Source organism: Pogona vitticeps, chromosome 1, assembly GCF_051106095.1.
Source record: "Pogona vitticeps strain Pit_001003342236 chromosome 1, PviZW2.1, whole genome shotgun sequence".
NCBI lineage: Eukaryota > Metazoa > Chordata > Lepidosauria > Squamata > Agamidae > Pogona > Pogona vitticeps.
Genome location: NC_135783.1, coordinates 192295347 through 192312720, shown reverse-complemented (window position 1 = coordinate 192312720; position 17374 = coordinate 192295347). Strand labels below are relative to the sequence as shown.

The following is a 17374-nucleotide window of genomic DNA, read 5'->3' as shown; positions in this document are numbered from 1 at the left end:
AAGCAACCCTATTTAGCTTGATCCAGCCTGCTCCAACGTTCTTTAGTATTTTAATAAACTAATGCATGTAACAATGGTTACATGGCATGTAATCTATGTAAATAATGGCATATAATCACTGCTGTTAAGAGCTACAACCTGTTACATTCTAAGGCATGCTAAGCGTGAACCTAGGATGAGCCTTCTGAAGGATCCATTTGGTCTATAGAGAGCTACATAATGCATGAGTTTTTCTTTCATTGTAACTATCATAGTTACTATCATTCCTTTGGAAATTTTGGTTGTTTTGCACTGCTGCTACTTTTGAAAAATGGCGTGTTAAAATGTTTTTGGAAATGGCCTTTTGAATTATTTTGCAAGATTTATTAAAACCTTACTAAAGTATTTTTTAATGATTTCATTGGTTTTAATATTTTTCATCTTTTTCTATGCTGCTTTAAATGTCTGTGTACTGATGGTTTTATAGAAAAGCAGAAGATAAATGTAAATATATTTAAATCAGTGCACTTTTTTTCCAGGTAAGTTGACAAAAGTGGAAGGAACTGCAAAGGATTTGTTTTGTTTTAGTTAGACTTTGGGAAAATATATGGATCTCAGCAGCCTGTTGTGTTGGCCAGAGGTTTCCGCCCAGCAGGGGCAGATGAGATAATGGTTGCTAGCTGATATCACCAAAAGGCATCATCATGCCTATAGACAGTGTCAACCAGTTCTAGAGAGAGAGGGGCAAAGAAAGAATGAGAGAGAGAAGCCACACCTGGTGGCAAGGACTGCCAGCAACATTTTTGAAAACATGTAACTCTCACCACCAATTGAAATGCCCCCTCATTTCAGCACTTGAAAATGGGGAGCACATTGTCAAATCTCTCAACAGAAAACTCTCATAGCTGAACACCTCTGTAACGTAATTCAAATATTTACCAAGTTCATGCTAAAAACAATTGTTTGTTTTAGAGATGAGCATCAAGTGTTTTGTCCCAGTTCATCAAGGTGCTGCTGCTCCCCTCCCCACCTCCTTTGTCTCAACCAGCCACTCACCAGGCCCTGCATGCTTCCTTTCCCAACCTCCTTCGCTAATCTCTCAGTCACCAGCAGGAGCGCAGACCTTTTTCCCCACCCTTTTGCCTGAGTGGGAGATCAGCCACGAGGGGAGGGGCAGAGAAGACCGAGCTCTTGCCAGGACTGGAAGATCAGTTGAGGAGGTGCAGGAGAAGCCGGCATGCTGGGCCGGGTGAATGGCTATTTGAGCCAGAGGAGGTGGTGGTGGGAGAAAACTGGGATGAACTGGTTCATGCCCATCTTTATTTTATAATAGATCTCTCTCTTCAATTCCTGGTTAGGTTTAAGGTTAAAAAGTTATTTCAGGACTTTACATTTCTAAGCATGGTTGAGCACTGGTACTTTAAGCATTGAATGAACCTTACTCCAAAAGCCTGTGTCAGTAGACACCTAAGTAAAAGTGCTACTTTAAATTATGCATTTCATTGATACTGCTTTCCACAAGTGTTTTGTGTTCATGTTATGGAGAAAGAAATAATGAATATCCCTCGGGAGATTTTTAATGTCTCGCTGAGAGTCTGGATATTCAAAAACCCAATAAAACAAAACACATAAAATAGGCAGGGGCGCTGGAGGCACAACATTTAAAAGAGAGAGAGAGAGATTCCAGAGAATCCTTTGAGCTATGTGCCAATCATAGATCCATTTATTTGTTATTTGCCTATTGTCTTTATTGCATGCGTCTACCCTGCCTTTCCTTCAGCAAACAGAAGGTAGCATACAGGGCTCTTCGCATCTTGACTTTATCTTCTCAACCATCCTGTGAATTAGGCTCAGCTGGGACTGTGTGGCTGACCTGAGGTCACCCAATGAATGAGTTGCATAGTTGAGCAAGAATTTGAACCCAGATGTCCCACATCCTACTCCATTACCCCATACCTGTTCCATGTGAGAGTTTTCACATTTCTAGCACATCCTAGCAAGAGAAAGAGTCCAGCTTGATGTCATGGTGTTTAAGTATGGAACTTCTTAATCATGGAACAAAAGGCATGGTTGGTCAAGTTTTAAGAGCCAAGTAAGTGCGTGCTTAAATATGTAACCACTCCCCCTTCTATGGCTTTTCCCATCTCCTAAGGTGCTTCTCCTCCCTCCATCTCTCCCCCAGGTTAACTTCAGGTATCAGAGTTTAGGTGATGATTAAGAACATGTGAGCAAAGAAGTTTTTGAAGAAAAGCTGAACAGAGGGATCTCCACTTCTCTCATGAATTTTGCTTAAATGGGCAGTTCCACATTTACAGTCATGCCCCGCTTAACGATCACCCCGCATTACAATGAATCCGCTTCACAACGATCTTTTTTGCAATCGCAATTGCGATTGCAAAACAATAGTCTAAATGGGGTTTTTTTTTGCTTTGCAAAGATCAGTTCCCTGCTTTGGGAACCGATTCTTCACATTACGACGATCAAAACAGCTGATCGTCGGGTTTTCAGAATGGCCACCGGGTGCTCAAATTGGCTCCCCCCTGTGCTTAGGGACAGATTCCTCGCTATACAGGCACTGAAAATGGCCGCCGTATGGAGGATCTTCACTGGACGGTGAGGTTTTAGCTCATTGGAACGCATTAACCGGGTTTTAATGCATTTCAATGGGTTTTTAAATTTTGCTTTATGACGTTTTCGCTCTATAGCGATTTCGCTGGAACAAATTAACGTTGTTAAGCGAGGCACCACTGTACTTATATGAAACTATCATCACAATGTCTATTTGTTCCACAGATTTAGAAACCTGAAGCCTGAACCAAAGAGCGTGTTTGATTGAGAGGGGCCTCATGATGCAGTGGTTAAACTGAAGTACTGCAGCTAAGATTCTGCTCATGACCCAAGTTTGGACCCTCAGGATAGCCGGCTCAAGGTTAATTCAGCCTTCCATCCTTCCAAGATTGTTACATTGAGTAGCCAGCTCACTTGGGGAGGCAATATGTGGCCTGCATAATTAAACTGTAAGCTGCCCAGAGGGTGCTTTAAGTGCTATTTGGCAGTATATGAGCAGCACACTTTTGCTTTTTTGCTTCAAGGGTTGGATTAATTGGGAAAAACGGTGATATACCCCAGCACTGTCAGTGCATGGCTTTATATTATGCCGCTGGTTGCCATTCATTTATGTGGGAAAGAATAAAGCCTTTCCATAAAGCTAACCATAAGGGGCCACAGTTAGGATAGTGAAACTAGAGCTTTGTTCCAGGAGAGCACTAAAATCATGTGAACCTTTGTTTGTTTGTTTGTTCAGTCGTTTAGTCGTGTCCGACTCTTCGTGACCCCATGGACCAGAGCACGCCAGGCCCTCCTATCTTCCACCGCCTCCCGGAGTTGTGTCAAATTCATGTTGGTTGCTTGTGAACCTACTGGTTGGTAAAAGGAAAATGAACAGAAAGGCCTGTCTCTGTTCTCATCCCCTTTTCTTGAAAGCATAAACTTTTCTGGGCACCACATTCTGCTTCCCTTTTATTCGTGGTGAGGGTTCACACTAGTGAGTGAGAAAGAATAGATAGAAGACTTTGCCGTTTGTCCCAGGAACAAACATGTTTTGATGTGACTTTGCATCTGGTCTCCAGCCCTAATGCTGGATTGCTTTGTACTCAGTGATGCTCCTGCCAAAATTGACTTATGCTGTATGTCTCCGAGTAGTTGACTCCAGGTGTCTTTGAAGTACACAAGGCCTTCATGCGTGTCTTCTTTAATTCCTTGCATAATTTAAAACATTACTTCAATAGAAGCTATCTCCCCCCCCCCCTTGCCCAACATGATTACATTTTCCTGGTTCACATGCAGGTTGAAAATTATAGTTGCAAACGACCTGAATATTACATTGCCTAGCATAGGTGCTATACTGCTGACTGACTTCACAAACGCAGTGCTGGATCTGGAATGATCCTTCGGAGTTTCAGTGGGATCACTTTGCAAATGATGATTATTATTATTTTTTGGCAATCGTGGAGCCCTGATTCCTTTTCAATTCTGTGAAAAGGACTGTTACGTTATTACAGATCTGTTTTGTGACAGCAGTATTTGCTATATTCAAGTGTTCATTTTGTTGACACAATTGGATGTAAATATATGAATGAGAGTATTCGTTATATAAATAATTTCTATACACTGTCACACTGAATATTTATGTCTCAAAGTTTTTTTCATATACTTTTTGTCACCTGTCCCAAAATAGAGCACCTTTGTGGTCATATGGTGGGGGATAAGTATTAGGAAGACGACACAATGGAGAAAACATGAGACTCAGGTGGATCTGTGGTACCAGTTTAGATCTTAAGAGTGTAATAGTTGGAAAGGAAAAATTCCAGTCAAAAAATTAGCTCTCTGTTTTGACTTACCCCAAGCATACGGAGATAATCCTTTATGTGTTATTAACAGATATCCAAGAGAGAAAACACTACAACCTTCTATCTTTCTCTCTCTTTCTAGAGGAGTAGTCTTTGCTTGCAAAGCAGGTGGGCCACCAGATGGTGATGATGTGTATGCTGGTTCAGCATGGGGTTTTCAATACAACATGGCTGGAAACTCATCAAAAGATTCCCATTTTGTTTAGGGCATCCTGTTTTGGTGCCCCACTTTTCTTGTTTCCCCTTTAATTTTATCAGTATACATAGTCTTCTTTAGGGATGTGCAATAGCATCAAAATTCAGTCCCTGTTTTCCCTTTAGAAAAACACAGAGAAAACATTTTTGGAGGATCTCTCTGTGACTGTGCCAAACAAAAAGAGTGCACTAACAGCCAGCAGTGCCTAATCATTAGGAAATGACTGTAATAGACATACTGATTGAACCCTGAACAGTGGAGATGCCAGCAGGAATTTATAGCAACATTGTGAAAGCAGAGCACAGGTGGCAGTGGGCAGATACCCTGGGCAGCACTGGCCGGCAGATTGGAGTAGCAAATAACCTGTGGTGGGTGGGAATTGTGGAGAATGTAAATGTAAGTTGAGGGTTCAGAAAAGGACACAGAGAAAAGTTGCTGCAGTGCAGGCTTGCAAATACTCAGGGAATTTATAAGCAGCTATGTTCACTTTTCAACTGAAAAAAATGCGAAAAAATACCTTTTGGTGTCTGTGCCTGCCTTTAGATTTCATTGGTGCAGACAGACATCAGGTTTTGCTCTCACCCCAGCCCTACTCCCTTGGGGGAAACCATGACAACCTCAGTCAAGAGACACAGAGTTCTTTGCCCCCCACTCCCCTTGATGCCAGAGTGATCTTAAGCATAATTTCTCAAGGAATCAGTCCAGGATGCTTGAGAAATAGGTTTCGCTTTCACTTCTACCACTAGCAAGCAGAGACAGCCTTTTGCTCTCTAATCTGTAGAAGTAAATGGGACTTTAAATTTTAGGAATTATTATTACAGATACTCAGAACTACCAAATTCGGATTCAGATATATTTGGAACTATCTGAATACAGCATTATTTCTGAATGTACCTGCCTAATTAATACATGCCTTTTTATTGTTTTGCTTCTCCAAGCAGCATTGTTGAGAGGGATAGGCAAGGTAAGCCTTGAATCGCCAGTTCTCAAAATACTTGGCAGATTATATTATTATGGTTATCACGTGATGTATAATTCCAGGGAGAGGAGTAATATCCAGAAAGTAGGAATTCTGCTGCATCTGACATTCTCAGTGTGCTTTTCCCCACCCCACTGCATGACATCCCACTAGCCTCTGAATATCAGAAAACAAAATATGTCTATATTAACAGAAGTATTTCCAGTAGTATGAGCAGATCTATGATCCTTTTAAATTAAAAAGTCAATATTTTAATGGAAATGGCAAGAAATGATTATCAAAGAGACCCACGGCTGTGCAGTGTTCCTGCCTGACAGTATTGTTTTTACAGTATGGGTGGCAATTGGTAATTTATTTGTAGGCAAGGAACTGGGATGGTGAGATCAAAAAGTCCATGACTGAGCTTGGACATGGATCTAGATTGAAGCTCAGCCATGTTTATTTGTTGGGAATTTCCAGAGGAAATAGTTTTCGCTAAATAATTTCCCCAAAGCGACTTTGCTGTCTTTGCCAACTTATAAACCACTTTCTAAATCTTTCCAAAAGCATTTTCTTATTGAGATGGCTCAAGATTATGCATATTATATGTCAAAGTATTCTTTTTGGCAGTAATGTGGTACTTGGGGGATATGCTTGAATGCATCAATAGATTTTTATGCATAAACCAGCGCCACTTAGGGTAGAGCTGAGTGGCTAATATTTGCATTTAATCTGGAGTTTTTCTGACAACACTAATCTCTGAACTCTCAGCAGGAAGGTGGGGTAAACTCTTCTACCTCTTAGCTGCTCTTAGTCTGGCATTCAATTGGAAAAGTTACTCATAGATAATTCATGCATATGGTCATCTGGTTTGTTCCTTCAATTGAATCCTGAAAACAGAATAGCCACAGAGACCTGTCTTTGAATTAATGCTTTGAAAGGTGGATAATTATATGTGCTGCCTTCAAAGAGTTTTGATTAGAATTTATCCTAGGTTGAATTAGACAGAAACAGGCTTTTGTGTTAAGAAGAGGACTGGGAGGACTACAAATAAATACACAAGTGTTCCCCTTTTCTCTCAAGTTTTACATTGTAATTAAATGTAATCATTTCTTGAGACAGTATTAATTTGTTAAATAGAAGAAATTTGCTTGATTCTCTTCTTAATATATTTGCTAAACCCATATTAGTCTTTCTTTAAGCTCCTGGTTTCATAAATAATATATCCCTCTGAAGTTTATTAAGGTAAGCCGAAAGGAGAGAAAGGTTCTGGAGACTGAGAAAAGTGTGTGCAGTGCTTTGCTTTGTCTGCTGTGGCCAAAAGCTGGTGGAGCTACAGTAAGTGTGTACTATGAGGAACAGGAGATAATAAATCCAAAGAATAATAGTGGTTTGGGCAGAATGGATATAAACAAAAGGAGACGAATGTGCCTACGTAGTTCTAGTTTGTACAGAAAGAACAATCCTTAGGGTCATCATCCAGTATTGTTTACAGCCTTTCATGAGCTATCATGAGGAGGCGATGCTTTTTAAGGCCTTTGTCTTTGCTGTTATCATGTTCCTAATTTCTAATTTCATTTGCAGCTTTGGGCCTTTGATTTTAAGAAACATTAGGGAGGGTTATCAGTGCCCTTTCTGTTCATGCTATTGTGTGCATTCCTATTTTCCAGTTTGCCACAGTGGTCTTTTCCTTTTTTTCCCCCCTCACTAATATTCTGATAAGCTTTTGTATTATTGATTCTGGGACAAGTTTGCTGTAAAATAGGAGCTAAAGTGTTTGTAGGCAAGGGCAAGCTTCATTCCTGATTACATTGATTTATGCAGGGAGAGATTTTTCTTTGTAATTAACTAATCCACCTCTAGTTCTTGATAAACCGTATGCAGAGAGGGTTCCAGGATGTTGAGGGGGTAGTAGAGGAAGAGTGCAGATTGGTGGTAACACAGATGTGCTTTAGGACACTATTTTGAAATGACTTGGGGGGGGGGGGAAGACATCAAGGCCAGCTGCGGTTGAGTGAGAAAGAGATGTTAAGGATACTCATTAAGGCATATGCTTTACTGCACACATCACAGTAGAAGGAAAACTCAGAATGGAAGGGAAATACAGTATAACATTACATTATTTGAGTGATTCAGTATAATTGTGTGGAATTTAGTAAGGCTACCATGGTGTTAAACTAGGCATCTACAGTTGGGACTACCCAGGGTGGTTTAGTGGATTGAGTGATTAGGACTCAGGAGGCTTGGGTTCAAATCCCGCTCAGCCATGGAAACTCACTGGGGGAGTGGAAGTGGTGAAATCACTCCTTAAATGTCTCACCTTGAAAGCCCTGTTAGGGTTGCTGTAAGTCGGTTCTGACTTGACAGCACATAACAAGAATAACAGCAGTCCAGGCAAAGAGAGATATTAGCAGTGTTCTTACTACTGCCTTTTTAAAGCATGCTGGGAACTTACCCTGCTACAGGGAGGCATTGCTGAGGTGACAGGAAATTCTCCAAGAGCCATCAGGAAACCATTTAGATCCATCAGCCTCCTGGAATGGACCATCTTAATCAGTCCCCCACCCCTGGAGAAGTTCTGAATTTCAGTGAGTCTAGACCCCATCACATAATGATTTGTCCATGACAACACATAATTCCTCCACATACAAATTACTTCTACCCTAGTACAGAAAACTAGGTCTAAAGTGTGCCCTGTGGCATGGATAGGGCAAGAAACCATTTGGGACAGACCTGTGGTTGTGATGGAGAACATGACGTACTGAGCCACTCTTGACAAAGCTGCCTTGCATGCACATTGAATTCCCCCAGCACATGCCGAGGAAACACCCAATGCGAACCCCCAAGAACAGGTTGGCTAGCTCAGGAAAGAAGACTGGATGGACATGAGACTATCTTGGGCTCTCACTTTCAGATACAAATCTTCAAACCAGGAAAACTGGGGGGATATGAATCTGGTGAGGGAGATGGCATCAGGATAAACCACTGCAACTCCATCTCCCCGCCTCTCAGGTCTTGCCTGCTGCCGCCCAGAGAACCCTGGTGGGCAAAGCTGAGTGAGATTAACACCCCCAGCCTCATCTGACCAAATCTCTGTAATTCAAGCCAGGTCAGCATGCTCATGCAGGATCAGGCCCTGAATGGCTGTAGTTTTCACATTTACTGCCCTGCCATTCAATGTGTTTGATAAGTGTGCATGTGTTCTGTGCCGTCAAGTTGGAACTGACCTACAGCGACCCTAATAGAGCTTTCGATGTAAGTGAGATATTCAAGGACTGGTTTTACCAGCTCCACTCCCCCAGTGAGTTTCCATGGCTGAGTGGGGATTTGAACCCTGTTCTCCAGAGTCCTAGTCCACCACTTTATCCATTACACCATGACAGCCCCTTGTATTTAACGGATCAAATTCTAGTAATTTCATTTAGCAAGTGAAGTCACATAGTTGTCTAATGTTTTGTGGTTCTGGTGGCTAGTTCTTCTTGAAAAGCCCAGAAGGATGCTCTTTCCATCAGAATAAAGTGTACTCTGGGAGCCATTTCGAAGTTATTTTACACCAAATAATGCAGCTCTTAAAGTCTTTTTTTCTAACATTGTCCTGTGGTACTAAGCTTAGGAACATTCAACTGCAATTGTAAGCCCCCTCAACTACAGTAAGTGTAATTGCGGTCTGTTCACTTTATAGCAGACTGGAAATGATAGAATTGCTCAATTAGCTGATCATTGGTTCAGGAGCTGGAACAGATCCAAATTTCTTTGCTAAAGTTTTATCTTTAGCTATTGGCACATTGCAGTCACATCTGCGGAGAAGTGGGTTAACCTTCTGTTCCAGCTAGAATACAAGCCTTCCCTCTAAATTATCAAAATAAAATTTGTCTCCTTCACATTTCAATAATAATAATAATAATAATAATAATAATAATAATAATAATAATAATAATAATAATAATAATAATAATAATAATGTGACATCGACCCAATTCTGACTTATGCCAACCCTTTCCAGGGTTTTTCAGGTAGAGAATACACAGAAGTGGTTTACCATTCCCTTCTTCTGAGGACTGTGCAGCTTGCCCAAGGCCGTACAGGCTGGCTCTTCTCCTAGGAGGCATGGTGGAGAATTGAACTCCCAACCTCTGGCTCCACAGTCAGTTTATAGTTTTCTGCTATCCAAGAAGAATTGCATTACACACCCAATTTCTAGGGATTTCAATTGGCAATGGACTGCGATCTGGCTGATATCTAAATCTTAATTAAAGGCATTTTATGAAGACACAGTACAGCAGAGAGCCAAACTCTCAACCCCTCTTATGGAAATATCAGTAGTAAAAGTGCAACTAATGCTGAACTTTACTACAAAAGTTAGGCGAATGGAAATGGTGGGACATGCATTGTGTCCTGCGCACACTCCTGTACTGAAGTGAGTCCTGGACCCCTTGTGCACGGCAGGAGAGGAAGCTGAACACCTTCCATATGCATTGCCTCCAACTGATTTTTGGTATCACCTGGCAGGACAAAGTTCCAAATAGAGTAGTCCTAGAATGAGCTGGAATTTTTAGCATGTATACATTACTGAAACAGTGACATCTATGTTGGCTCGGGCATGTCGTGAGAATGGCTGATGGTCGGATTCCAAAGGATCTCCTGTATGGAGAATTAGTGCAGGGAAATCGTCCCAGAGGGAGACCACAGCTGCGATACAAGGATATGTGCAAGCGGGATCTGAAGGCCTTAGGAATGGACCTCAACAGATGGGAAACCCTGACATCTGAGCATTCAGCCTGGAGGCAGGCGTTGCATCACGGCCTCTCCCAATTATCCAGCAGGCTGAGGCAAAGAGGAAGTCATAAAAGCAGCCAAATCAGGGAGCTGGACAGGGGACAGATTGTATTTTCTTCAGTGTGGAAGGGATTGTCACTCTCGAATTGGCCTTCTCAGCCACACTAGACACTGTTCCAAGTCCTCCATACAGAGCACGTTACCATAGTCTTTCAAGACTGAAGGATGCCTAACTAACTAACTTGTCCAACATTTTATGCTTCACCTACAAAAATAAAATAAGTCTGATGGTTGTTGCAGGTTTTTCGGGCTCTTTGGCCGTGCTGTCCTCTGAAGACGCTGGCCACAGAGACTGGCGAAACGTTAGGAAGAACAACCTTCAGAACATGGCCAAAAACCCACAACAACCATTAGATCCCGGCCGTGAAAACCTTTGTGAAAAAATAAGTCTGAATTTACTTCCTTTGTGTATGCTGTCCTTCCCAGGTTTGTTTCAGCTACCAATATGACACATGTTCCTTTCATCCATTCATCTAAAATACTGATTTAAAAATATTGAAAAATACTGGATAGGAAGCGCCCTCTCAAAACTCTTTAGTTGGACAGTGATATTATCTGTCCAGTGTTTGACACAAGAACACAGGATGCTGCTTTATCCTGAGTGAGACCATTGGTCAGTCTATTATATTTGCAAAGGCCATCCTTAGTTCGTTTGTCTTCAAGCAGTTATCGAGTTGGAACAAATAACAGAGTTTTGTGGCACCTTAAGGACTAGCACTTTTATTATGGCATATGTTTTCATGAACTATAACCCACTTCAGTTGCTGCCCAGAGTTATGGGTTTATATTCCAATGATGGGAAAAAGGAGAAAGGAAGATATGAAAGGCAGAAAATATGAATACTGGCAATGGTGTATCATTGGGGGGGGAGACATACAGGGGCAGTTGCCCTGAGCATAAAATTTCAGAAGTTCAGACCCCACCTGGGGAAGCACTGCTGGTGCTGGTGTCGCTGGAGAAACACTGGGCTCAGGTCCTGCAGGGCCAGCCTCTGCTTGGCTCAGCGCCTTCTCTGCCCCAGAGCAGAGTCTCTACAACCTCCAGCTCAGGTAGTTGAGTGCTTAAGCAGGACAGTGGTGAAACCTCAGGTTTCCTTCCGCTACAGTTGGCGTGCCATAGGTGGAAGGGGGGCAGAAGAGGTCCGTGGGCCTTCTTGTCTTGGGGGCCAGTGCAGTGGGAACGCCCTTCGTGCACACTACTTAACATCGCTGATTGGATTTACTTTCAAAGCATGGCTCCATTCGCGATTCCAACTGCTCCTCGTCTTTCCCCCGCCACTGGGATGCCATGCAGTGACTGAGCTGGGGAGGTGGGGGCGCTCAGCTGGGAGGTAGCAGAAAAGAGGAGAGCCGGGCAGCTCCTGGCCCGATGCTCCTCATCCCTACTGGAGCAGGGTGATTGACAGGTTGGTGTAGAGGCCATTGAGGGGTGGTGCATGGCGCACAGCCCCAGAGGGAGAAGCGGAGCTCCCTTATGCTTCCTGCCCAGTGCCATCTTCCCTGGAACACAAGGAGGTGGCAGAGTGGAAGAAAGGAAGCAGGCCAGGGTGGCAAGGTGGCAGGCCAATGGCCGAGTGCCGCTGAGCGGAGGAGGTTGGCTGGAGAGAGTCGCCAGTGGGATCCTTCCTTTGTCTCTGCTGCCACTGCCAGGCATGGGGCTGGAGCCATCTGCCAGCTCCTCCTCTGCCTGCCCATTGAGCTGGACAGCGGAATTCCCTGAGGCACACCCATCCACAACAGACAGCCTGAAGGTGGGGCTTCCATCCTCCCTGGTCAGCGCCATCCTGAGGCCTGTTCAGATTGATGCCCACGGCTCCCCTCGCACCAGAGCAGGAGCCACCAGTGCTGATGGGCCCTCCAGTGGACCAGACCCGCCCCAGCTGGGGAGACCTACGGTATGTGTCTCTGGCAGAGGCGAAGGGCTTGCTGGATTGCCTGCTGGCCCTGCTGCCCTAAGCTTTCCTGCTGCTCTTAGCCTGTGGCCAGATCTCCTGCTGGGCTTGCCTGGAGCAGTACCTGAGGCTGGCAATCGGCAAGACCCACGTGAGATCTAGAATGAAAGACTGAGTAGCAACCTATCAATACTGTACTGTCAACTGAGAGAGATTTTTTAGGGGGTTTTTTTTTTGGTTGTTGTTTATTGATTTTCATGGGGATAGGAGTTATGGTAGGAATAGGGGGACTAGGTAGAAGGGGAAGGGTAGGAAAGGGTAACATTCCAGAGAGCAAAAAGTGTTCTTGCATCCACTTATGCAATTATATTAAAAAGGGAAATCATACAAAGAAAAAAGAAACATAGCAATTTTCCAAGATATACTAACCTTCCCTTTTCTTGTACCATCTTTCTTTTTATCATTAAACTTACTGACTTTATATAGGTTTGATATTATTCTTCCAAGTTTAAATCAAATAAATAAATAAATAAAATAAAGTTTATAACTATTGCTCAAAATCAATGTTATATAACCATTAGTTTGTGTCCATTTTGATACATATATTCTTTCACCAAAAAAACCCTCTTAAATTTAACATTTCCATCTTTTGATCATCTATAGAACATCTTATCTTATTCTGTCAAATGTATACCCACTGCTCTACATCAGTATTCTAATCTAGCTAATATTTTGTGCCTCTTTTATCATTCCATCTTCCATCTTATTGACCATTTATGTTTACGCAGATCTGCTCCCAAGAGCTTCATACACTCCATGTACTGTTCCCTTTTTTGTCTCATCTGCCACAATGCATGTCCCATCATTTCCATTCCTCTAACTTTTGTAGTATAGTTAAGCATTTGTTGCACTTTTACTACTGAACTTTCCATAAGAGGGGTTGAGAGTTTGGCTCTCTGCTGTGCTGTGTCTTCATCTTTTTCTTCTAAAGGCTTCTGGGGTTTGAATATAAAATTGTCTGCCTCTGTTTGTGGTTTTAAAAAGCTAATTTCTTGTCGCATGTTTGAGACCCCTGCAGTAGATGTTCACAGTGGTATCTTATGTCTTGGGGCAGAAAACATTACAATTCAATCTCTATCTCTCTCCAATCTCCGTAGTTAGCAATGGTTGAGAGGGGGAAGTGCCGTCCTCTTCAGATCTTTTCTCAAGACTGATTCTGACTGCTTCACCAATTTATATCCATCAGTAGTTTATGGTTATATTGTCCTGCGGAATCAAGTTTTCTTGCCACAATTCAAGCAAAGTCATTTTCTCCCCCCCACCTCCTTTTCTCCTTTCTCCCAGTCAAGCCTCAGATGAAGGGGGGGGGAATGCTCACAGGTCTGCCCAAATATACGTAGATATAGTCACTTCTCTGACAGATTGCACCCACTTTCCTCATCATTTGGGTCCTTAAAAATTCCATATATAAAACAAGCCACTTAGTTCAAGATTTGGTCAAGATTATTTTCCAAAATCCTTGTGCACTTTTCTGCTCCCTGTCATTGGGGCGTTCACAGCTCTGTGCCAAGATGGTGGCCAGACAGTTTCTGCTTTCAGATACGACTCCAAAGAGAGGCAAATCCAGGAATCTTCCAAACCTCCTCCCTTCTCAGTCAGATTCTGTTGCTTCAGACTTTCACTTCTCTTAGTAAAAGTCTTCCCCCCATCAAGTTTGGATGGGTCAAAACCGAGTGGTCTTGGTCAGTTTCAGGAGCTCTCCTGAAATCTGACCCATCCCGCTGCGACGAAGCCCCGCCTCTAACTGAGAGAGATTTCGATGTAGATTTCAATATTGTTGTTGAAGAAATTGCACAAATAATTTTGCGTATACTGGCATTAATTGCATTTTACTTTAATTACATCAGTATTTTCTTAAAATACAGTACATGTGCTTGTAGGGGGGTAATGGTTTCAATACTGGACTGGTGGAAGGGAGTGCTAATTGTCCACCGGTTAGGGAGCGTAATATTTGCCTTGGCCTGGATGCTGGCAACTCATGCTGTCCCACTGGCCATCATGTTATTAATAGGGCCCATTAAAAAAGCAGCTACTAACTGATAACCCAAATATCTTGACAATGGGTAAGACAGTGTGTCCATGATAACTAATAACAGCATCTTTATTCCTATTCAGGGCACAGAAGATATAAATTACAATTCCATAAACTCCAACCTTCCATTCTGGTTTCCTTTTAAAGTTTTTTGCTCCATCCCAGCCACACTGACTTTGCTAAAGCATCTGCAGTTTGCTCCAGGAGGGCATAATCTGTTTTTTGTATTAAACTCTGATCACAGTGTTTTATTCCTTCTCTGTTTTTATCCAGAGGTTCTCTGTAAGGCCGGCTTTTTGCTCACAAATTCCTCCGTTTTCCCCATTTTTGACATTTAGTGCTACTCTCTTTCTCCTCCTCCTTGCATCTGTTCGTTCTGAAGAAGCTGCATGGTTCAGTTTCTTCATTACAGGGGAGTGAGCCTCACCAAGGATCAGTTTGTCTGCCAAATGACAGTGATGGATCTGTAAAGGATGTTTTGCAAAGCATGTGCTCCGTCAACGAGCCACTCAATGTTTCTTGGATCGTCTCATTTTCCGGACTCAAAGCAGCAGCAATGCTCTTATCATTCCTGATGTATGTTGGGGCCTCGGAGACTTGGACTTTACTAAATGAGAGATTGAATGCTTCTGAGGCCAGTGTCTATGACACTGAGGAGGAAGTAATGCTACTTGAGCTAGATTACGAGTCTCTAACTTCATAAAGACTGTTTTCACTAGATTCCATCCACAGGCATAAATTGCATCTTTGTATGCTATGCCCTCTTGTCTACGTCTTTGTGTGAGCCAGCTGGATTTCTTGGAAACGGAACACATTTGCTAAGGGCTCAGTGAAGCACCATAAACATAGAATGTCTATTTCCATTCCTAGTTGACAAGAGGCTTTTCAATATTGAAAACCTGAGGGCTTGTTTCTATATGCATTTGCCTGCTTCTTAAAAATGAAATATATTATTGTAATGAATTCTTCTGGAAATAATAGCAGGCCTATTTTAAAAAAACACACAAATGCTCTTTGCTCCTGCTTGTTGTTTTCCTTGTTTAGATCTGCCCACTTGAGTTGGGAATGACATCCCTGTTGCACTGGGTACTTCTGCACAAGCAAATCTTAGTGTCGCAAATCAAGGGGTGGTGTGTAGTGCAGCTGTTCTTTCTTCCCCTCCTTAACAGGGTTTTTTTTGTGTGTGATAAGGAAAAAGATATAAACGAAATGTTGGTAAAGCACTGGAGGGTTATAGATTCGAGGTGATCATCTAGATGCCATATTAAATATTGTGAATGATGCTGGGTGATTGCCTCATAAAAGCCTAATCTAGAAACACTATAGGAATGCAAGATCAGATTCCCTACCCCACCCCACTAATGGTAAATTTAGTTCTCTAAGTATAAATCCTTATGTAGCCAAAGCAACGCCATTTCCTTGAGAAGCAAGCAGAAAATGTAAAAATGCTTGAGAGAATCCCAAGGTTCGCAGATGTACCAGAATGGGGGGGGGGGGGGAATGACTTCAGAGGTGAAATGGGGGGGGGGACTTTTTCAGCAGCCGAATGACAGCTGAGCATATTCACTGGCCACAAAATGCTGAGTGACTGTTGCTAGGGTGGGGGAACCATGCGCAGGGGCAAGGAACCTGGTGATTGTTCCTGAATCATAAATTGGTAAATTCCGCTATCTAATGTCTCTTGCCACTGTGTCTTTCTGCATGTGTAGACAGAAGCCCAAGTCTCCGATAAGAATCTACATATAGGGAAGTAGCTGGAGAAGTGGAATGCATCACTAGAAAACATGGCACTTTTAAATTTTTATTTATTTATTTAAACTATTTTTTACCCAACCTTTCTCCTTAAAAGGACCCAAAGTGGCTTACAGCATTAAAAGACAATGTGGAAGCTAATAACAGTGAGTATACAAATATTTTTAAAATGATCAAACAAATGCCATACTAAAAAAATACCAGAAGGCATTCAAAGCAGCAAGGTACAACAATCCATTTTAAAACTCCACATAGATAGCCAGTCACTGAGGGAAAGCTAGCCCGAAGAGAAACCTGCTTGCAGAAGGACAGCAAAGATGGGGCCAGCCTGGCCTCCCATGAGAGGGAGTTCCACGGTCTGGGAGCAGGGATGAAGAAGGTCCTGTCTTGTGTCCCCACCAAGAATGCTCGTGAAGGTGGCAGGACGAAGAGAAAGGCTTCTCCTGATGATCTTAACATTGGACCAGGCTCATAAAGGCAGACACAGTCCTTGAGATAGCTTGGACCTAAGCCATTTAGGGCTTTATAAGTTAGAACCAGCATTTTGAATTCTGCTTGGAATCCTGAGGCAGTAAATTTGACTGTCTTGCTGAACACGGTGATCATCCTTCTAGCAACATAATACACCATCTTCAAGTACTTTTCTTATTATTTGTTCAATCAGATTAGTTCATACTATCAACTCCTGTTGCATGGCTTAGTGTATGCAATAGGGATTATTTTGGCGGTGGCGGCAGCACTTTGCTGCTGAATGAAGGCTTCCTTTGGCAGTTTTGGGGCTCACATAGTGCAGCTTCATTTCATCATGTGTAAGTCATGTGCCTCCCAAAATTGGCTTTAATCAGTGGTAACTTGTCATTGGTGATTACATCGTCCTTTTTGCACATGTAGAGCTGTACCACAGGATTTCAGCCTTTATTCTCTGAGACATGGTCTTTTGTTCAGCTCTTTTTAAATAACAGAGAAGCGTTATTTACATTTCTGCTTCCACTAAAAGTAATGATTGTACATTATGCTTTAATCATATTTCACTGAACACATGGAGTATTGTTTGACTGTAATCTTTCCTGCCTTATAAACGATCTTAAATAAAACGTTTGTGTTCCATTCTCTTGCTTTGATTTGATTTAAAATTCTCCAAGAGTCTTTGATAACATGGTAAGAAAAACAGGAGAGGATGATAATTCTTCTTGAGATTCATAAACCTTTGAAACCACAATTTTCACCAAAATTATGAGTGAGAATATATCTTCCTGCTATA

General features: G+C 42.3%; 1 protein-coding gene across 8 annotated transcripts in view; it reads left to right on the top strand.

The window, feature by feature from the left end:
- The window catches only part of GULP1 (GULP PTB domain containing engulfment adaptor 1), a 196557-nt gene that overhangs the window by 17665 nt on the left and 161518 nt on the right, over positions 1 to 17374 (top strand). The window contains exon 1 of one of the 8 annotated variants that reach the window (XM_078393585.1): positions 5530 to 5548. The exons of 6 other annotated variants lie outside the window; for them this stretch is intronic. The gene's annotated coding sequence lies outside the window, so the exon portion shown is untranslated. Of the gene's footprint in view, positions 1 to 5529; positions 5549 to 17374 lie in introns of those variants that run through there. One more of the 8 variants, XM_078393579.1, reaches the window with a different exon arrangement.